The following is a 23,269-nucleotide window of genomic DNA, read 5'->3' on the forward strand; positions in this document are numbered from 1 at the left end:
GGTTCATGTGTAACACACTTATTGTTAATAGTACATGCATATCATAAGTAAACTTCATTCAAACTAGACTTCCCCAATGGAGGTGACCTTAAAGGCACAATATTATGGTAATTATCCTCATGATTTATTGTGTTGGTTTTAGTTGTTGTGGCATGATTGCAAAGTTATTGATCAATGACTGTGATTGATTTTATTACATTTTTTTCCATACCGCAGAAATCATGTACTGTATCTCCAAATGTTGTGACTTATTTCCTGTTTTATTAAAACAAATAAAAAATAAAAAAAAAAGAAGAAGAAGGTTGGGGGAAGAAAAAACTAAAGGTATCGGGAGTTAATTTGACTATAAAATACATTCATTTAATATGATAAATATTATTACAAATAATATGCATATAGACATTATTAAAGATAGTGAGAATGTTAAGATAAAAAATGTGGAGCGTTATTTCTTATTACTAGAGGAACATTTTCTAATTTAAGAAAACAAAATACATTATAAAGTCCTTCATTCCTTTTCTTTGAAACATGAATGTTTTTACGCCCTTTTTTTATTTAAAAAATATTTTTGAGTGATAAAGAAACTCCCTCCTCTCTTTTGAGAGAAGAAAAATATTTATATTTATATAAATGTTGAAAAAAAAATAAAAGATGAATGTTTTGGGGCTAAAAGAAAAACATGTTCTCTTATTTCCTTTTCTTTTTATATATATATATATTTTATAGATTATTTTGGATTAACTATTGTTACCTTTTATATTTATATTATATATTTTTTAAACAGTTTTTAGACCCATTTTTTCATTCCATGTTGTAAAAAAAACTTCAAAATATTTTTTTTCAGCTTAAATATTGTTGTTTTTTTTCATTATTGTTTTCTAAAATCACAGAAAATGTTCAGCGTGAAAAATTCCAAGATTATGTGAAAGACTATGACCTGGATATACTGTATGAAGCATTGACAATAAAAATCCTTGAATTTTTGAATCCTTGAATTGTTTTGTTTTGTTTTTCACTTTTACAAAAAAATGAACATTTTACAATTAAAATAATGTTTTTTTAATCAATGTTATCCAAAATATGAAAACTTCTGATCGAAAGGGAAAAAAAGCTTGGAGAAATTTGGAGATACTGTACATGCTTTTCATTCGACAACCACTTGGTATTATTGTTTCCTTCCTCATGGTAACATTTGCCTCAATAAACGCAGGCACAGGCACGCCAAGGCTTGATAATGTGTCAGAGCTTAATCAAATTTGCACTGGCTCATCAGGAAAAAAAAAACACTTCCTGTGAAGAGTGCAGGGGACATCTTCTCAGCCTTGGTGTTTTCTTTTTCTTAATAATTCTTTATTTTCTACTATTATGTCTCAATGTTTGTGCACGTACAATACAAAACTCCTCATAGCGCGCCACACTTTAGTGTGACACGAGCTACCAGACAGGCGTGCAGGAGAAGGCCCTTGGGCTGAACTACTTTCATCCTGAGGCAGGAAGTGGGATATGGCATAGTGCAATCACTGAATTAAATGTTCAAACTGGAGATAATGTTTCAGTGGCTTTCACCTTATTTTTGTATTTTTTTTTTAAATCTAGTAATTTTTAAAAAAAATCCAGTACATTGCTAAATTGCTAAAAACCACTGAATTCCTTGCTTCGATTTCCAACGTCCTATATTGGTTAAGCGCTGACCCCCCAAAAATTACGGAGTAGGCTGTACATAAGTTACACACATAGGATCTCATTGTCTGTCCTGTCCCTTTATGTGAAAGCGGTCTGTGGCACCAAAAAGGTTGGTGAAACACTACAGAAGGGCTAGCTACAAGGGGGTGAACAAATCCAGATTTTTTTGTGGTCAACGCACGACACTAAGGTGATGATAGTAGAGTTGACGATTAATCAATGACATCATTGATATTCTTTTTCAGTTGTCAAGTTGCTGCGCGCGCTTTCGCCTCCAAATAAGCTCGATCATGCGCTCATTTTCCCCGCCTGTCCTCAGTTGCTCTGGCCACACCCACCGACTCATTTGTCCTATCACATTCAGATACCTTCATGGCTTCAAAGAGAGTCGGAACTTGTAAAACTTTAACAACTTCAAATTCAACTTCAGTTCTCAGGACCTCTTTATGCTCTCTGTTCCAAAAGCTCGGACAGACATTGGGAGAAGGGCTTTTGGATACTCTGCACCCTCAGCCTGGAATCTGTTACAGAATGACTTAAAGCTCAAGGAACTGGTGTCCTTAAATGTTTTTAAATATATAATGAAAGAATTGGAAGCAGTTTCTATAGAATGCCGATGTTTTAGCTCAGCTGCTTGAACAATTGATTCGCAGGTATGACTCATTGATGGTTGAATCCAAATTGTTGAGCTTTATAAACTGTACTTTGTCTTTCCTTGTATGTCTGTAACTTGTCTTGGCCTCTTGAAAAAGAGATCTTTAATGTCAACGAGAGCAGCCTGGTTAAATAAAGGTTAAATAAATAAAAAATAAAATAACACAATTGCAGGGTCTGTATTCGCTACTGTATATAATCTACTGGTCGACTAGTCATTCCAACCCCTACTAGCTATTAGTGCTAGCTGCTTATGACATCAAAATAACGTATAACAGTTTGGGTGTTGTGAGCTTGCTGTTTGTTGTTATGAAGAAAAGAAAGCGCACATTTTAAGAACTTTGAGTGCTTTTTAACCACTCTGGACTGCCGGCCATGCGAAATCACCTCCTTGCTGCCAAAAGCCTGTCATTCTGTCCCCGTTTTAGCATCTTGGAAGCTTTGTAATGTGTTTTTCTGTCTCCTCTTCCTCTGCTGCTCATATTCTTTCAGCGTTTTCCAAGGGTCAGCCCCGCATGGTGGTTGGAAGCGAGCCAGACACTGAATAGCTGGCAGGCGGCCGGGTCATGGGTTGGCATCATTTGAAAGCAGCCCCCAAAAGACAAAAGGCCGTCAAGTGGTTGCAGGTGGTTATAAAGTGGGAGTTGAAATTGGTCTTTATTGACTCCATAAGGCGAAAATCTTTAGTGTTGGCCATCATGGATGGCGTGGATTCAACAATGGAGTTCCCACAACTGAATATTCAACGAAGGAGATGACATGAATGACTACCATGAAGTACATGTTACATAAAACATCTGTTTCAACTACATCCACACTTGCAGATCTACAGCAGTGTGACCAAGTTGAGACTTCAACTGTTAGTGGCTATGTGGGGGATGTTTATTGAAGAGGCTGCTCGATGCAGTATTTGCCATAGCCCATTCCTAAATCACCTAACCATAATCCCCAACGACTTTTCCTACTTCTGACCCCAGAACCTAAACCTATCCATAACCTAAGACCTAGCCATAACCCTCAACTCTACTCCTAAATCTATCCCTCATGCTAACCCTAACCTCTAATACCAATTATATCCCTAACCCCTAATACCAATTATATCCCTATCCCCATCAGTAACCCCGAAACGTCTAAACCTAACCCTTATCCCCATCCCTAACCCTTTACTTCTGTCCCCAACCCTTAACCCTAACCTAACTTTTTCTCTACCGCTGACCACTAAACCGAACCCAGAACTATCCATAACCCTGAACATTATCCCCAACATTTAACCATGACCGCTAAAACTAACCACTCACTATCCCTAACCCTAATGTTACTCTAATCACTCAACTCTAAAACTAACCCGTAACTCTATCGCTATCCATAACCACGCCACCTAACCATAACCTTATCCCTATTCCCAACTCCTAAAACTATCCCCCAAACCTATCTCTTCCCTAAACCTAAACCCAACCCTAACTCCTAACTATATCCGTATCCCTAACGCGGTTATGTTCATGAAAAAAAATCATTACTTGTCAGCTACTTTCATTTGATTACATGCCTTGCTACGCCTTGTACTAAGCCTAAGAATCTAGGCTCAAGGCGACTTCATTCAGGAATCACTGATTCTAGTGCAGATTCTTTTCCACCTTTTCTTCAGTTGTGTGCGGGGGCTCGTGGCTGGCGGCAGGAGTGCGTCTGCATTCCCTGCAAGTGGGGGAAGTGACCTCAGGCTTCCTGTGTGGGTGAGCATGGCCAGGTGCTGTGGGGTGTTACCACAAGGGCGCGAGACTTCCTTTGTGGAAGCTGTTGTTGGTGAACGTAACATGATCCGTCCAGCCGGGGCGCCCCCGTGGGAGGTAAAACACCCCCTGACCCGCTCGACAATCCTCTCATCCTTTCCAGCACTCGCTTCGGAGTTAAAAGGAGCATAAGCGTTATATAGTTTACAAAGTCATTGACTGCGCTTGTGTTGTAATTAGGTTTCTCATGGGATGTAATTACAGGCCTTTACCTAGCACTTATCTGCTCATTTTAAAAGAAACGCTGTTTTTGCTGGAAATGACAAATTATGGGAACTGTAGGGTATATCATAATTACAGACACTTGTTTAATATGGGCAGATTTTATGTTTATTTGAGAAGAAAGATACTTTGCACACCTCTTAAAGCTTTAAGCTTTTTTTTTCCCATTTTGATGTACTGTGTGAAAGGTACCGACATTGAATTGGGGGCATTAAGTTGACCTGGCAATTTCCGACTTCGGTGGTAATGTCACACTGCCATCAAGTCCAGTTTTTCCCTGACAGCATTCTGTCTTGCTATTCTATGTGAAAGTTACTGACATGGATTGGGCCACCTAAGGCGACATGGAAATCTGGCTTTTGAGGTACTAACAGTGGAGCCTTTCACAGATCCCGTTGAAGCCAGCTTTTTGGCATTCATTTTTGTACTACGCCGCTGTTGTGTGTGTAAGGTACCAACAGTTTTCTGGCTTGAGGAAGTGGTATGAGAGCTGTATCTGACGCTTCTTTCGCACTGTCCCTCAAAGCCAGCTATTTCCCACTACACCGTTCTGTGTAACAGGTACCGACATGGAATGAGGGAACCAAAACAACCCGGAAATTTCACGGTTTTGGAGGTGGTATCAGAGCTGTAACAGAAGACCCTTTCACGGTTACTGTCAAAGCTGCCTTTTTCGTTTTTATTTCCACCATGCCGCTGTTTTGTCATTTTCAAATTTAAAATTTTCAAAGTCGCAGGACTGTGTGAAATGTACCGACACGGAATTGGGGCACAAAGACGATTTGACAATTTCCCCAGTGTCAGAGGTGTAACAGAAGACCCTTTCATGCTGCCCACCAAAGCCGTTTTTTCCCCAATTTGCTGTTCTGTTAAAGGTACTGAGATGGAATGGGAGGACTAAATGGGGTTTTGGAGGTAGTCTCAGAGATTTAAAAGAAACCCCTTTCATACACGTTAAAAGGTGGCATTTTTCCACTGATTATATTCTGTGTGGAAGGAATGAGAGAAAACAACAATCCAGCAAATGTTTTGGCTTTAGAGGTTATCGGAGCCTGTTTGTGTGAAGGTACTGTCACTGTGTACCGACACAGAATGAGAGTACTAAGGGCACACTGCAATGTCCCAGCTTTCGAGATTGTCTCAGAACTGTAATGAAAGCCCTTTTACATGCCTGTCAATGGTGTGTGTGCGTGCGTACGTGTGTGTGCATGTGCGTGCGTATGTGTGTGTGTGTGTGTGTGTGGGTTTGCGCGTGCACATGTGTGGTTGCATGTGTGGGTGCGTGCCAGAGGGACTTTCGTGGGTTCCCAGTCAGCAGACGACCAGGCATGAACAGCCCCACCACTGCTTGATGCAGCTCCTGTAAATGATAACAAATAAACAATTAGCATAAAAATGAAACATATTATTGCTGCAGTGTGGAGAAAAATACTTTTTTTTCCAGCTTTCTTGCCAACAGGTGTGGATGTCCATCTGCTGCTGCATGCACCAACTGTAATTTGTAGAAATATGTACAATTAACATAACATATTTATGATGTTGCTACAGTGCGATGAGGAAAGGTAAAAGAAATTATACATTACAGACGTCTGAAAATTTTATGTGTGCACTACTGTCTATAAACAAAAGAAAGACAATAAAACAATCTATTCAATTACTCTAGTTATAGATGCTCCATGTTTTTCATCTACAGGATGCATGATTTGTAAACGTGTAGTATCGTAGGACCAACTGTCATGCTTACTTGTGCATGCTGCAAGATAAAAATGGTAAAACGAGTAATCGCTCAGGCGATGAACATAAGCAAGTCCTTACCTCTTCCGTGACTTTCTGTGGGCTCAGGGGATGAATCCCGATCAGGATCACTGTAATCAGAGTCCGAATATCCGTTGGCAGACCACGTTTCGGGGGAAGTGGACTGTGATATGGCCACAACCTCATAATTTATTTATTTATTTTTAACACAGAATACGTATTAACACGTCTTTGGCACTAAATAGATGGATTTGTGAAAACGTATGAATACGTCTCTGGCGCTAAATGAGTTCAAAACCATCTTTTTTCAATGTCGCTGGTCTGGGTGAAAGCCACAGGTGGGTTTACTTATTCAGTTCTGATGTGTCAATTTTAAGAAAACTGCAAGTGAACGTAGCTCATTCCTTGCTTCAGTTTGTCACCAGGAATACTGTCAGTAAATTGGCGCACGTGCAAGACACTTAATTAATGGCTTACGTTTAATCAGTGTTTCCCCATCAGTTGTCTCACATAAAACAGATGTTTGGATGCGGGAATCGTCTGTTGATTCACTGTGTTGTCGATGAGTCAGCGGTGACTGTTTTCTCTGCAGCTTGGCCTGAAGGAAGGAGGGAATTTTTGCCACTTCTACGCAGCCCCTTCAAGCCAGGATTTATCAATCCTTTTTCTGGGTCACAATATAAAGGGGCGGCACGGTGGTAACTGGTTAGAGCGTCTGCCTCACAGTTTTGAGGAGCGGGGTTCAATTCCCGGCCCTGCCTGTGTGGAGTTTGCATGTTCTCCCCGTGCCTGGGTGGGTTTTCACCAGGCACTCCGGTTTCCTCCCACATCCCAAAAACATGCATGGTAGGTTAATTGACGACTCTAAATTGCCCATAGGTGTGAATGTGAGTGCAAATGGTTGTTTGTTTATATGTGCCCTGCGATTGGCTGGCAACCAGCCCGCCTCCTGCCCGATGATAGCTGGGATAGGCTCCAGCACGCCCGCAACCCTGGTGAGGAGAAGCGGCTCAGACAATGGATGGATGGATGGACAATATAAAGGGAAGCCTTTTTCATACTGCCCGTCAAGGCCAGATTTTCCAGTGATGCTCTTCTGTCTGAAAGGTACCGAAACGGAATGGGTGGACACCAAGACAACCTGGAAATTTCCCCAGCTTCGGAGATAGTACCAGGTGTATAAGGGGGACCGGAGGGTGTTTCAACTAAAGGGGTCAACACTTCTAAGCCTCCCTGGAAAGGTCTATTCAGGAGTTCAGGAGAGGATGGTCCGCCGGAAGTAGAATCACAGGAGATCGTGCCACAAGTGGAGGAGTTCAAGTATCTTGGTGTCTTGTTCACGAGTGAGGGAAGAATGGAGTGGGAGATCAACTGGTGGATTGGTGCATCGTCTGCAGTGATGTGGAGTCTGTATTGGTCTGCCGTGGTAAAGAAGGAGCTGAGCCGAATGACAAAGCTCTTTATTTGACGGTCTGTCTACATTCCCAGCCTCACCTAGGGTCACGAGCTGTGGGTTGTGACCAAAAGAAAAAGATCGCGGATACAGACGGCCGAAATGATTTCACTCCGTGGGGTGTCTATACTAGAGATAGGGTGAGAATCTCAGACATCTGGGAGGGCCTCAGAGTAGAACTCCGAAAGGTGCAAGGTGAAGTGCCGAGGGCATCTGGTGAGGATGCCTCCTGGGAGCCTCCCTAGTGAGGTGTTCAAAGGCAAACTGGCAATGTCTCAAGCTTTGGAGGCAGTTATGGCAATATATGCCCCCTCTTTGCCACATTCTGTGTGTAAAAAGCAAATATTCTTTGTGTGAAAGGGGCTAAAAAAGGTTCCTGCTCTGATTTAGCATGTGTATGTACAGAGATCTGCTTAGGTATGTCTGCAACCACAGTATAAATGATGTTATCATATGAAAACATGCTGGGATAGCTGTTACAAATAACTTGTCTTGAGGCAAGTCTACAAATAATTTGCAGTGTTTTCATACTCAACCTGTAATTTGACGCGTAATAGTCACCACGGACCGCGGCTAATGGCCTAATCATAGCACAACCTACAGCTAATGGAGGAAAAATACTGCTGGGTGCAGAGAATTCCTCGCATAAAGGAGGTCAAACGATGCAATTTTTGCCCCCCCGTCCCTGCCAGGAGACAAATTGTGCGTGACATTGTTACACCACATTGTTATAACTAGTCAAAGAAAGCAACCCCCCGCTGGCTAATACTGGATTGAGGGGATTACGAGTTTATTGACCTTAGTTTTTCAAGGATTTTACTACCCAGTCTGCTCTGCTATTACTGTATATGACATTATTGTATGAGTCAATGCTGTTTTATTTGCATGAGCATAGGAGAGATGAAACACTAAGAAAATGTCATTCCACGATTAGCGTAGCTAAATGATCATGATAAGTATTATTTCATTTCAGCAGTTTAGCAACAGCGAGCACTATTATCACGATACTGCAAAAAGAAATATGTCAGGGATTCGAAGTATTAGGTACAATTTCACAGTCTAATAAGAGCCAAAAGGTTATTCAAAATATTAAAAAAATACTATATATCTAAACATACAACAACAACAAAACTACATAAAACAGAGATAAAGAAAATAAGGAATCAGATTGAGGAAAAAAAATACAAAATGATTGGATTAAAAATGAAATATATTCAAAAATATAAAAAAAGTCTGTGAAAAATAAGAACATAGAATATAAGAACTACATATAAAAAATAAGGAATAGTAAGAAAGAAATATTACATGAAAAACTGAAAAGTTAAGAATAAGAATAAGAATAAAACAAATGTGGAACAAAAAAACTGCGATCGGCTGGCGTCCAGTTCAGGGTGGACCCCACCTCTCGCCCAAAGATAGCTGGGATAGGCTCCCGCACGCCTGCGACCCTAGTGAGGATAAGCGGTACGGAAAATGAATGAAAACTAAAACTAAAATACTTGAAAAAATAGGCAAGTATAAAGCATAAATATTGGACAAAAAATAAAGATATTTCAAAAATGAAAAGAATTCAAAATATTGGAGAACTTACAAAATATTAGACTAAAAATAAAATGCAGAAATGTATTAAATGTGGAAAATATTACAATTAAATATAGAAATAGACAAAAAATACAATCTACTGAATTAATGCATTAGAATATACACAAAGTTTAGAAAAAAAACATGGACAATACTAAATATGTATAAGGAAAAAATGTTGCACAAAAAGTAGAAAATGCTAGAAAAAATGTTGGACTATTGAAAAAATTAAACAAATCCTAGACAAAAAAAAAAATCCCTAAAATATCCCTTGTCTTTGCGTCTTCTTTCTCTTTTGATTTGCTGTTGCAGGACAGTCCAAATGCGAGAAGTCAAAAGACTCTACTACTACGCTTGGAGATACTAAATACCAATGGTCATTGCACCGGACTATTGCAATATTAGTCTTTCGAACTGCTCTAAGTGCTAGAGGATATCTTTTTGCACAATTGTCAGAAAAAAAAATTAAATGTACCGGCATTACCAGATAACTAGCAACCCTTTATTGCTCAGTGACTGTTTTTTGTCAATGTCTTTATGTCCCAAAAGTGTTCTCTGTCAATTGACTGTCTGTTGTCGTACGAGAGCGGCTCCAACTCCCGGAGACAAATTCCTTGTGTGTTTTTTGGACATACTTGGCAAATAAAGATGATTCTGATATGGCAGTCATGATGAGAGGTGCAACAAGAAATCAATTAATCAACAATTAATCAGTTTGCTAATCAATTAATGTTTTGCTAATCAGTAATTGTTTAACTTCTTCCAAATCCTCAGAATGTCAACCTCTCAGTAAATTTCTGTAGTCCTTCATGAAACCCAAATGATTATTTTTGTGTTTAATCAGAATAAGACATTTGAACATACCTGCTTTTACTTTGGCAAAAAATGATCAACATTTTTGCTTATTTTCTGACATTTTATGGACCAAGCCAGTAACTGAATCATCCATGCATCCATCCATTTCCCGTACCGCTTTATCTTCACAAGGGTCGCGGGCGTGTTGGAGCCTATCCCAGCCATCTTCGGGCGTGAGGCGGGGTACACCCTGAACTGGTCGCCAGCCAATCGCAGGGCACATATAAACAAACAACCATTCACGCACACATTCACACCTAAAGGCAATTTAGAGTCTTCAATCAACCTACCATGCATGTTTTTGGGGTGTGGGAGGAAACCGGAGTGCCCGGAGAAAACCCACGCAGGCACGGGGAGACCATACAAGAACTGAATCATAACCTATTTATTTTTGTGTACATTTTCTGCACTGTCAATTTGAAATAATGTCTTGTTTTTAAATAAATAGGTTATGTAAAACCTATTTATTTACAAAATAAACAAAATCCGATTCATCGCTTAAGCAAAAAGATAATTAACAGATTAGTTAAATAATCGTTAGTTGCAAACCTAGTCACGATGATAACAATTTTTAATCTGAAGTACGAACCAACCAAATATTATCTTGGTTGACCGTAAACTGTTTCATTCCGAGAGAGTAGCGTTGTCACTGTCCTTCCCCCGTGAGATGTTCTTGCCTATTTACTTAATTTTGCAATACTGGTAGAACATGTGTTATGCAGCCTTCAACTAAGGCCCATGAGTCACTTTTTAAACGTGACAAGACGGTGGGAATTTAATATAGCTTTAAGACATCTTGTTTGTTACAAAATGCCACTGCACCCCTACTGGATGTTGCTGTTATATGGCCTTATGGTAACTTGAGTAACGAGTCGTGTTAACTGCTTACCCAAGCAACATTGAGTGTTGGCGCGCACAGCTGCAAAGGACCAGAAGTCAGACTGTGAAATCATGCGGCACTTGCGAGAATGCCGAGCAAGACGTTTCAACGTGCATCTGTGGGTTTTTTTTGTCAGAATTCCGTCCTTGTTGTGCAACTCTTGCCTAGGCGGGAAATCGTTAAGCCGCCAGAAATACTGCAGATAAGGAAACACAGGGTATAACTAAAGGAAACCTTTCAAAAAATGTGTTAGATGAAAATTTGAAAAACTTTGGAAAAATATAAAAATATTAGCCCCTCCTTTTCGTGGTGAAGGGGTTTGTGTGTGCAAATTATCCGAGGCGATAAATTGTCTGGGTTTTATGCCTGTGGCAGGGTCACCCATGGCAAACAGGTCGTAGGTGCAGCACCAGACAAAGCATGGCTCAAAGACCCCTTATGATGATAAAAATATGTGGCTAATGTTTTACCTCGGCCGGACGCGAGTCACATGGGCCCCCTCTGGAGCCAGGCCACCCCCTGGTGGCTGGGTCAGCACCCATGGGGCCCGGCCGGGCACAGCCCAAAGTGGCAACGTAGGTCTCCCTTCCCATGGACCCACCACCTGTGGGAAGGGCCAAGGGGGTCGGGTGCGGTGTGAGCTGGGCACAGCCGAAGGCGAGGACCTTGCTGGTCAGATTCCCGGCTACAGAAACCAACTGTAGCGATGTGGAACGCTAGAGCTGGTGAGCGAGGTTAAGAAATTCTGACTAGATATTGTGAGGCAGATATGCTAACCAGTCGTTCACCGTGCCGCCTATAATAATAATAATAATAAATCAAAACAGAACAATTTGAAAAATATTGGAAAAATAAAGTTTGGAACAATTAGAAAAAACTATTTTGGGGAAAATATCTCATGGAAATGGAAAATATGAAAAATATGGAAAAATAGTACAAAATTAGACAAAATATTTTGGGGGAAAAAACATTATTGGACATATTAGAAACACACACATTTTATAAAAAATTTAAGATGTTTGAAAAATCCCGGCCTCACCTGTGCGGAGTTTGCATGTTCCCTCCGTGCCTGCGCAGGTTTTCTCCGGGAACTCCCGTTTCCTCCCACATCCCAAAAACATACGTGGTCGGTTGATTGTAGACTCTAAATTGCCCATAGGTGTGACTATGAGTGTGAATGGTTGTTTGTTTCTATGTGCCCTGCGATTGAATGGAGATCAGTTCAGGGTGTACCCCGCCTCTCGCCCGAAGATAGCTGGGATAGGCTCCAGCACGCCCGCGACCCTAGTGAGGATAAGCGGTACAGAAAATGGATGGATGAAAATGTTTAAAAATAAACAAATATTTTTTAAAAAACTACAAAAATATTAGGTTGATTCGCTGAGATGTGTGATGTTTGCTGGAGCACGAGTGTTCCTCTCAGTGACAGCACAATAGCAGCTCGGCATGATGAAACTAGATCCAGAATGTGACTTCTAAACCAGAAGTGTTCTCGCGGCATCCCTTCCAGGGCCGCCGCACTTTCAGTCAAGTATTTACAAGCTCTTGGTTTTGTGCTCTCACTTTTTGTCTGAGATACGGTACGCGGTGAGGGGCATGCTTTGACAAGCTCTGTGCGGCACGCCGAGATGCGCAATTAAGTTGCTCGCTTGGTTGTAAATCGGGCACACACCAGGGTTCTCGCACTTCTATCCGTCTCCCCCACCTTCATGCGATCTTGGTCTTAGCCTCCATAAATGGCAGAAAGTGTCCTTGGCGTGGCTATAAAAGGACTTTAGCTCCTCTACTAGTGGATGCTTTTCAGATTTACGACCGGGACAAGCTAAACAGGGATTTTCTTGGTTTCACTGAGGGCGCTAATAGGGGAGAATGAAGGGATGACTTTCAGAGAGGAGTGGCCCGGGCACATGGTTGTTGCCCGCAGCGGCGTCTGTCATCACCGTGTCAGGGGAAAAAAATAAGCTTAATAGATGTCAAATGCAAGTCCTGCACCATGGAGTTTACTCAGCGCGTACCACCTCTTCACACTGGAGAGGTTTCAACAACTTTGCACACTTGAGGCGAAGAAGGTCTTGAACTGAGCTAGGGATCCTTATTTCCAGCACTTGTATCTGCTACCAGAGGTGGCAAAAGTACTCTGTTCTTAAGTAGAAGTACAGATACGTCAAATGCAAGTCCTGCACCATGGAGTTTTGCATGAGCAACCAAGTTTCAACCAACTTTTTTTCATTCACAAACCTCTTGTGAGTGGGTTACATGGAGTACGTGTAAGCTCAGTATGAATTGCAGGTTGTGAACACACCATGTCAAACAGTGCCGTATTTCACCGTAACCATCTGCCCGAGCTTTGTGTCGCACTTCACATAGTATGGTGTAGCTTTTTTTCATGTGTGTCGGTTGGGGGGAGGAGGAAAAGTTCCTGGAATTTCTGCAGACTAAGTGAAATCTTTGAATAATGGAGAAGGCGGCGCTCGCTGAGTAAACGACGCAGGAGGAGGCTTGCTCGCTTAGCAGCTGTCACCACATTTCTTGAAAGTAATCACTCGTAGATTGTATTTCGCAGGCCGGCCGGTGGGCCGCAAACCGCTCGTTGCTAAATTCTGTTTGTCAAAGCCACAAAGTCACAGATGCGCAAACACTGGAACGCTTGATGAGCTGCATTATGAAAGGAGAGAAAGTCAATCACCACAGCTCCTTTCACACTGCCCATCAGAGCTGAAAATATGTTTTCTTTGAGGTGCCTAGTTTTGCAATAAAATGACTTCAAAGACCTCTTTGAAATATTTTTCAACAAAAGATGTTTCAATAAAAGATTTTCCCCCAAATTCATATTAACTAAAATAACCCTAAATACAAGTTATTAGCTTTAATCCTGGAGACCATGAATAAATAAAAATACTTTTTTTTTTTTTTTTTGCTTAATTCACAAAAAAATGGAAATGCGCAAAGATGCAGCGGCTGTGTGAAAGTGCACTTGTCCTGTTCAGACAAGCTTGTATGAAAGGGAGAGCCAAACTAGTCCTAAATTTATTTTTATGCCTGATGTGCCAATTGGTGAGAAAAGCAGTGTGAAGGGGGCTACCTAAGGGGGAGCTAGCAGAAAGCTCGAAACCTGGTTGTGAAGTTTCAACACCCAAGACTCATTTCTCCCGACCTTCCCCCACCAGACGCTGGCATTGACATAACCTTGCATCTAATTATCTGAATGTGGGAAGTCGTACCGGTTATGTGAACGCAGCCACAGACATTTCAGGTCTTACTGTTATGACTCTTGTGCTGCATTTCTTTCTTTCTTTTTAAACTCTGTCAAAAGCTTTTTTTGTTAAAAATGTTAATGTTACTTGACAAGGATAAAATATTGTCATTGTCCTGGCTCACTGCGATTGGCTGGCGACCAGTTCAGGGTGTACCCCGCCTCTTGCCCAAAGATAGCTGGGATAGGTTCCAGCATGCCCGCAACCCTAGTGAGGATAAACGGAACGGAAGATGAATGAACGTTCTGGCTCATTGTTTTAATTGACGAACCATTAGAACCATTTGTGCTGGACTATATCTCACACATTTGTCACTGGGTTTTTCCATGGTGCAACAACGAGACGTTCTAAAAGGGAAGCCTCTTTCCGCACATTGGCTGTCGCATTGTACTTTTTACTTTACTTACTTTTAACGTCGCTCTTCTGCCTTTTCTCTGTGACGTACGCACACTCAGGGCCAACAATAAGGCGCTTTAAAGTGGCCATGCCAGCAGACTATCCAAAGGGAAAACGTTTTTTTTTGGATAGAAGCAGCAGGTAAGTGCACGTCGCAAGTGCGAACAAAGGCACTCAAGTTCTTATATAGTGGGGGAGGGACGACTCATATGAGGGCTGAAGTGCGTCACTGAGCCCTGTTTTAGTCACACCCAAAAAACTTTACAAAATTCAGGAAAACTGAAATGGTAAAAAACAGTTTAGCGTATTATCCCCACATGTGAGTACTTCATAGATTTTAGTCTTTGCGCTCAATTATCTTCAAACATACATAGTGTATTTAGAAACCACTCTAAATTCACTTTACAGTTTTTTTTAAAAAATGTTTTTAATTTAAAAAAAAAAAAAAATGAGATTCAGTCATCAATTTGAAGCTTTTGTGTGCAGGAGTCCAAATGAATTGGTCTCAGTGGAATCATGTGACAGCAACACACTCCCATTCTGACTGGCAACTTGAGTGAATACCTTTTGGGCAGTGGGCCAGAACAGAGACGAAGATAGGTCAATACAGTACAGATGTAACACATTTCTGCAGTAGAAGGAGAAGAAACCAAACTGGAAACAAGTGGCAAATCTTTTAGCCACATTCTTGTTGTTATCTTATTGCAAGAGTCTTTAGTTAAATGTTTGGTTTGTGGGTTTTTCTTAAACAATGGTGTGCAAAAGAAAAACATTGTGATCCGCATTCCTCTCAAGGGTCTGGCAAACATCACGAAATTGTTTTCACCTCGATGTCTTTGCTTCAGACGTTAGCAATTCTGGCTCCAGCCCCCCACCCCCGCTTTAATTGGCCAAAACATCCCAGCTTTGGAGGAAAAAAAAATAATAAAAAATCACTTCCAACGCCGGCCGTGGAAATGAGATCAATGAGTAAAATAAGGGCCAGACGATGAGCAAAGCAAAGAGAGAGAGGGTCTATGACACAAGCGGCATGACTTCACCGTGGAAGTATTCCACCCCCCCTCCTCCCAACCAACGTCAGCCGCCCCACATCCTTTTTGCATGGTGAGTGGAAACAGTTTAGGGTTTAATTACCGCTGCTGAAAGAATGGAGGCCAAGTACCCGAATTGACAAGTCATGCATGATGATAATCAATGACTGCGGGTTGATTGGTCAGGGGGAGTGTTAACCAAAGTGTTTCTTTTGAACCTTCTTGTGCAACAGGATCGTACAATCCCTTGGAGCCTAGAAAGCCCTTTTAGAGGAAAGAGGCGTGAGGGTCGGGACAGAGATGAGGTAAATCAGGGGTGGGCAAGGTATGGCTCGTGGGTTACATGCAATCCATTCTGTTCTTTAACGCAGCCCACCGGGCATTTACATTATCCAAAGTCCCGTTTTCCCTTCAGTTTCCTCTGTTTTTCTACTCATTTATCTCATTAGATAATGTGTCAATTGATTCATTGTAAATAATAAAATACAAATCCATCCATCCATTTTCTGTACCGCTCATCCTCACTAGGGTCGCGGGCATGCTGGAGCCTATCCCACCTATCTTAGGGCGAGAGGCGGGGTACACCCTGAACTGGTCGCCATCCAATTGCAGGGCACATATAAACAAACAACCATTCGCACACACATTCACACGTACATGCAATTTAGAGTCTTCAATCAACTAAAATAAAAATTATCAGTAAAATAAACTAGTTTACATGCAGTGGACATAATTAAGTCTGCACACCCCTCTTCATATGCCCGGTTTCTGTGATATATGTATATAAAAAAAAAAAAACAGTAAATAATTTCCAAACTTTTTCCACCATTATGTGACCTGCAACCTGTACAACTCAATTGTTTTTTTTGAAATCTTTTCAAGAGAGGGAGCAAAAATAAACTAAAATAATGTGGATGGTTGCACAAATTATACCTGGGATTACAGCTCTGTTCAGAATTAACCAATCACATTCAAACCCATGTTGAATGGAGTCACCACACATCTGCCACTATTTAAAGCACAGGTGTAAAACTCAAGGGGGCCAGATCCGACCCACCACATAATTTCATGTGGCCCGCGAAAACAAATCATGTGCGTCTACTTCATTTTTCTTGCTAAAATATGTTCCAAAATTGCAAACTGTCTTCACTATTTATAATATTGAGAGATTGCAAGCATTTTCTGGTTGTTGTTTGTTTATGTGTGCCCTGCGATTGGCTGGGAACCATTTCAGGGTGTACCCCGCCTCCTGCCCGATGATAGCTGGGATAGGCTCCAGCACTCCCGCGAGCCTTGTAAGGATAAGCGGCTCAGAAAATGGATGGATGGATGGATAATTTCGGGTGTACAATATTTAGGGTTTAAAGTATTAATATAAGCAATTATAAACACTACTTGCAAACGTTTGCTATTATGTATAGCCACTCTCTACTCTATATTTACTATGTATTTATTTATTTGTATTAAATAATTGGTTCATTAACTATGATCAATGTGGAAATAATAAAAGGTAAAAATAATTACTTAATCATCATTTATCATATTTTCCATACACAACCTTTTCCCCGTAATTTATGAATGACCTGGCCCGTCCTTTCATTTTAAAAATCAAATGTGGTAGTAAATATATCCAAACAGAGACCCCTGCCACCATAAGTGTTCACTCAAGCACCTGTTTTTTTTTTTTTTTTTTTTTTTTTTAAAGACGCAGGGACTTTTGCATTTTATCACCAGTAATGAATTAGGTGAGGAAGACGAATGGTGCTTTGCATGCTTGCATGATAAAGAAAATGCATGTGACAATGGAGCGATAAGGAGCTGATGGATTGCAATTCCGCTTTGGCAAAGTCGACAAAGTCAGTCTCGGTACTCGCGCCTCTGGAGACCAAAACAAAACCGCTGATAAATCTGCTGTGTTCTATTGTACACCAAAGGGAGTTTTGCTTTTTGATAGCAGTAATCACTTTGAGGTCATTTTTTATGTTTACATATTCCACCCTATCACCACAAAATCTGGTGATTGACTCAATAAAGCCTGCATTTACGGTTTTCATTTGAACCTATTTTGTTCTCCCCTGTGGCCTTCCTCGCTTATGCGTCATGGACAAAACATGGAATCGGATGTTCTCCAGTGCGAGTCTAAATAAAAATACAGATGAATGGGAAATCTGATATAAGCAGACAAGTCGGACAATCATTGAAATGCGCCAATCGCAGGCGTATAGACAAACAAGCAGATTTGTGGTAAATTAAAACAATGGCTAAAGCCCAGAGACCATAAAACAGGTAAAACGGAATGAGAGAACCAGGTCGACCTGGCGACCCCTAGGCATCTGACACAACCTCATATATCTTTACATCCTTTAATTAAACCTTAATTGTTATGATTGTCAAGCTAAAATTCGATATTGACGAGGTACTTTTCGTAGTAGAGAGGGTCCTGGTTTACAATAGAGTTACACTTCTATGGCTCCAACACAAAACCCAAATTTGTAAGTAAGTCGGAACGCAGTGTAGTATATCACTATTCTACACGGTAACTAAATTTGGCTTCTTGTGCCATGTGACCAAGTATTCCTACACCGCTTTGCAAACTAGTTCATTATGTGCCATCCGTAACCTCAAAACGTCATATGTTGTAAACCCAAGACCCCCTATACCTGGTCAGTCTGGGTTCTTAGCTGGTAAAGTTGTGAAGCAAACCACTTCTGGTTCCTAACTGGTTGTCAAAATCATGCCATTAATTTTTGAGGATCCACAGCTAGAAATGACAAAAGAAAACAAGTGCTAATTTAACAGATGCTAGTTTGCGCTGTGCAAAAGCATGTTAGTCAAAAGTTACTCCTTGAAAGCCTTAATAGTAGCACTGGCCAGTGGGTTAGCTTTCAAACTCAACTCATTACCCTTCAAAATAAATGCTTTACAGATTATTTCATTTCAAAGGCTTTCCGTAACTTCTGCTAACAAGCCAGGCTATACTTAGCTTCTCTATGACATACAAAGATCTTAGTCTCTCACTGGTGATGTATTACCTCAACACTTTGCGCCATCTTAGGTGAGATTTTCAGTGAATAGTTAAGGATTTGGCGGCACGGTAGTCGACTGGTTGTCACATCTGCCTCGCAGTTCTGAGGACCCAGGTTCATATCCGGCCTCACCTGTGTGGAGTTTGCATGTTCTCCCCGTGCCTGCGTGGGTTTTCTCCGGGTACTCCGGTTTCCTCCCATATCCTAAAAACCAGACTCTAAATTGGCTGTAGGTGTGAGTGTGAATGTGAATGCGAATGGTTGTTTGTTTATATGTGCCCTGCGATTAGCCGGCGACCAGTTCAGGGTGTACCCTGCCTCTCGCCCAGAGTCAGTTGGGATAGGCTCCAGCACGCCAGCGACCCTAGTGAGGAGAAGCGGCACAGAAAATGGATGGATGGATCGATGGTTGGCAAAGGATTGGTTCCACGGAACAAAACGCAAATAAGTGAATTTGTGAATAGTGAAATTGACGATGCAGGAGTTCAGTATACTAGAGGCCCAGGTTTAGCCCTCGAAGCAAATCCTCAGAATTGTATCCTAATGATTTGGAAGTGCTCCACGGGGATGTTTCAGCTTGAAAGATTTTACACTTTAACTCCACAAAAATGGATAAGGTTTAACAGCCCGCCTTGCTAAAGTGACAGATTTATGCGTCTCCAGTTTTCCCTGAATATACATCGCAGGTTTCAGGATGTGTTGATAAATGTGCTTGTGTGTGTGGTTTTTTTCTGGCACGACTCGTCGGTTTGTGCATGGCCACACCATCCCGCATAAAACGGTGGGCCAAGCGCCTTGCTGTGAAACGAGCGGCGAACGACACCGGCCAAGGACTTTATGACTGTGTGGTGTGAGGACGGTGTTTGCACGTTACCACGGTGATGTGGCTGCGAGAAGGGGGAGGAATGGTCCGTGCGTACTGGAAATTACTTTGAAGATAGTCATCCTGTTGGTTGCGCATTTTGGCAGGTGACTTTGTGGATTGCAGGGCCAACAATGACTTTGTCTCTTGGTATGAACCCTTATTCTGAGGTTAACGGGGAAAAAGGAGAGACTGATCTCAGTTCTTCAGCTTAACGCTGTGTGTCATTTTCTTTGGCTTTTGGTAGCTTCTTTGAGCGCTTATTTTAAAGGTGGATCAGCCTCAATGAGGTGTGTTAAGAGAAGAAGAAGAATACAAGGGGTGTAAGAAATGTTCCAGGACTGGTGTCACAAACTACAAACTCTAAGTCTTCCCCTACAGTGTAGCCCAGACAATTAACCAGCATGTATACAAAAAGATCCTGCAGGACAACTCTCTGAGCATCTGACAGTTCCTAGTTGAGAAGAACATGGGCACACTGGAGCAACCTCCCAACTCACCCTACCTTGCTCCATGTGATTTTTTTTCTCCTTTTTCCCAAACTCAAGGGTGTCATTAACGTGACCCGTTTTGCAGATGTGGACAACATCAAGATGGGAGTGAGGAGGGAGGGTTGGAATCCGGGCTCTGGCCTTCCTGAGTAAAGTTTGCTTGCGTGGGTTTTCTCAGGGTACTCCGGCTTGCTCCCAAATACCCGCGACTGTAGTGAGGATAAGCGGCATGGAAAATGGATGGATGGATGAATTATTAAGTCTCTTTGGAAGGGTCAAAAGGATGGCATTGTATGTTAATTCAAGACTCCCAATTGTGGGTGAGAGTGGAACACAACTTCTGCAATGAAAAGGGGATCACTGTATTTCCCAAGGGATTTTTTTTAATGACCAAATCAGAGGGTTTGAGAGCCTTACTGCTAATACATATGGGGGCTACGTGGTAATGTATGCTTTCTAAATAAATTCTTGTGGAGGCATTAACCTTCAGGGTCAGCTTCCATCACTGAAGCCACGAGCCACAAGTAATTGCAAGCAGTTGTGTCAGTGTGTGTGCCGCATGCAGGTCAGATTGCTGAGTCGGTGGGCCTTTGAGACCTTAGCCCTGCACCCCCTTTACGTCCAGGCCTCTTTGTGCTGACTCGGCAACAGCAACAACAGGAGACCACCGGCGAATGACTGGTCTGTGTTTCGCAGTTAGCCTTGATGTCATGCGGGTTGCTTATCACCATGAAGCGTGATGGTGAATCATCTTCAGAGGAACTAAACCCTGCACTCGGCACTGTTTTATACTCAATTTTTCTCACATTTTGAAAGCAGTGTCAGTAAATCATCCAACCATCAGTACAACATTTATGTTAATTACATAGTACAGTGGATCCTCTAGGAGCCAACATAAATACATAGGATTGCAAAGGGGTGGAAGATTTCTGGTAAATTTCTGGAAAATTTCAAGTTGACATGATAGCGCTTTGGCCGCAACTTGAAAGTGGCTCTTTCGATCTGGAACTGGAGACTTCTAGCTGCCAAGTCATTGTCTGAGAAACTCTGGGTGGGGTTGTTATAGTGTAATTAGTGCAGATCAAAATTTATACAACATTTTAAACACCCTAATTTTTTTTATTTGCAAGAGCAGATCCCAGAGTGTGGTGTAAAAAAAAAACCTGTAAAGACAATACAACCTTTTTAACTCATGGAGGCAGCAGTTAATACACTACAATATGTGTATGTGGACACATCACCAAGCACAAATACCTAATAGCCTCAGACTCCGGACGTTGCCTAAAAGCTGCTGTGCATCTTCACCCAGCCTAGCTGATTGTGTCATGGGCATGGAATAATATAATAAATTATGTCCCCGTTAAACAATTGCAGGTTTTAGGCAAAAAAGAGGATCCTCAGATTTAAAGAAATAAACATAAAATATTTCCTCTTTTTATTCTAAAACCAGCTGTGAGTGAGAACTGTAGAAATCTAACTCTCACTACCTTTACTCCAATTTTTCCATTTCAACTCAGTGCTAGTATATTTTTGCCTGACAGCTTTACGCCATCCTACCTGTTAGGAACCATCTTCGTGCGTTTACCATCTCAAAGCACATCCAGTAGACCAGTTAGCGGCCTGTTAAAAAAGTCCTCTGGTCTGCTTTTGAGATTTCCTGTCTTTTCTGTCCCTCTCCGGTCCTTATGTTGGTTCTAAACATACTATACCAGGAAATAAAAGATAGGGAAAAAAAGAAAACCTTGAATTCTCCAGGCAGTGACGCTCTCAAAATCTGCAAGGCACACAGGAGTCCGCTGCATAGTTTCTCCAACGCAAACCAGATGTCAGGCACTAATGCATGGCAGCATTTTTTTTTTTTTTACTCAAAGGAAGACAAATGTAGGCCAAAAATGCAGTCAGTGTAAAAATAAATTCACGTTCATTCCACAGATCCCCAAACTTCATTCATGGTGGTTTGACAGGAAAAGTATGATTTAGAGCTGCTGTGATTATTATTGTTTGACATTGAGACAACAGCCTTTTTTGTGCTAATGCTCAAGTGTCTTGGGTCAAGTGTGATTATGACAAATGTACTTATTCCAAGTATAAATAAATTAGTGTAATGCTATTTTTCTTCTGGACTCTAAATCTTTTTAAAAAGGACATATTATGGGAAATTCACTTTTTAATTGTTTGACAAACAATTGGGTCTCTGGAGCACGAAATTCTCTGGAGTATGAAATTAAACACATTTTATTTGCTTTGTTCTGAAAAGTGTCTGTTATCAAACCCTTCTACTCTGCCCCGCTTTTACAGAAGAGTGATACTAATTTACATGAAAACCTTCCCCACACTGATATTCTCTTCCCTTGACATGATTAGATAGGCCAGCTGAAGATCCAGAGCCACTTTCAAGCAATGGCCACGGACTACATTGTCTGAAATATCCACATCCCCTATGGATGTGACATCATGTCAAAGCCAAAAAGTAAGCAGCGCTGCATTGAGTTTTATTGGGTGTACATTTAATGTTAGCTTCTGATAAGAATACAGTTAAACCCCACTATTTACGAATAGCCAAAAAAAGCAAGTAATAAATAATAGAAGTGAGGACTTACCTTAGGTGTACCCTTGGTCAGAGCATTTAGCTCAATGATGTCATTTCTGCCGAGTCATGTAGTTTTTTTCCTCTCTCTCTAGATGGCTAAAAATAATTTTGTAAAAGGGTTGCGTGTATGTTGAAAGATACAACTTCAGAGCATAATTTCTACTGTTTAAAATATCTGTGATAACAAAATGTGATCACATTTACAAGGATGACCAACAAAATCGTAACAAAGAAAAGCTGAGTCAAAAGTCAGTTTTCTGTTATATTTGTTAAGTTGATCATCAAAAGGATGATGGCAAGGGACAATAGGGGAAAAAAACCAATTTTAGAGGGTGCTCAAGAGCTACAATATTTTAAATAATAATTAGGAATCACTTTTACTACAGCAACATTTACATTTTGTCTCAGGTCAACTGTATTAACGCGATACAGTTTTGTGAGGGGGTGGCAGAAAATGACCTCCAATTCTGGAATGACCAATAAAATCCTTAAAATCAATCCTTTAAATTCAGTTCTTCTGAGCTTCCTTAGCATCCTTCAGTTGCACCAAGGTCCCACGACACTTGCAGGTTCATTTAGCGCAAATTACAAAGGACACGGTGGTGTTTTACAGCCGCAGGCGGTCATTTTCTTACTGTGTGTTTACGATGTCGTACCTCCGTTGCCTCCCACTCTACCCCAGGTCCTGTTTATTTATTCCGTTCAGGGGTTGAGACAAGAGCCTATCCCAACTGACAAAAAAAAGACTG

At 41.2% G+C, this 23,269-nt stretch overlaps 1 protein-coding gene and 1 long non-coding RNA gene across 5 annotated transcripts in view; one reads left to right on the forward strand and one right to left on the reverse strand.

Moving 5' to 3' along the window:
- fhl3a (four and a half LIM domains 3a) overlaps positions 1-23,269 on the forward strand; it is a 50,719-nt gene that overhangs the window by 234 nt on the left and 27,216 nt on the right. The window lies entirely within an intron of this gene.
- Positions 4,447-12,412, reverse strand: LOC133479051 (uncharacterized). Of its 3 annotated transcripts, XR_009788821.1 has the most exons (5): positions 11,910-12,412; positions 6,579-6,699; positions 6,162-6,211; positions 5,779-5,838; positions 4,447-5,706 (listed from the first exon to the last, which is right to left on the reverse strand). It is a non-coding gene; the product is annotated as an uncharacterized LOC133479051 (long non-coding RNA). The 3 variants fall into 3 exon arrangements; XR_009788819.1 differs by having other exon boundaries at positions 5,779-6,211; XR_009788820.1 differs by lacking the exons at positions 6,579-6,699; positions 11,910-12,412 and having other exon boundaries at positions 6,162-6,422.

This window comes from Phyllopteryx taeniolatus, chromosome 6 (assembly GCF_024500385.1).
Source record: "Phyllopteryx taeniolatus isolate TA_2022b chromosome 6, UOR_Ptae_1.2, whole genome shotgun sequence".
In the NCBI taxonomy this organism is placed as follows: Eukaryota; Metazoa; Chordata; class Actinopteri; order Syngnathiformes; family Syngnathidae; genus Phyllopteryx; species Phyllopteryx taeniolatus.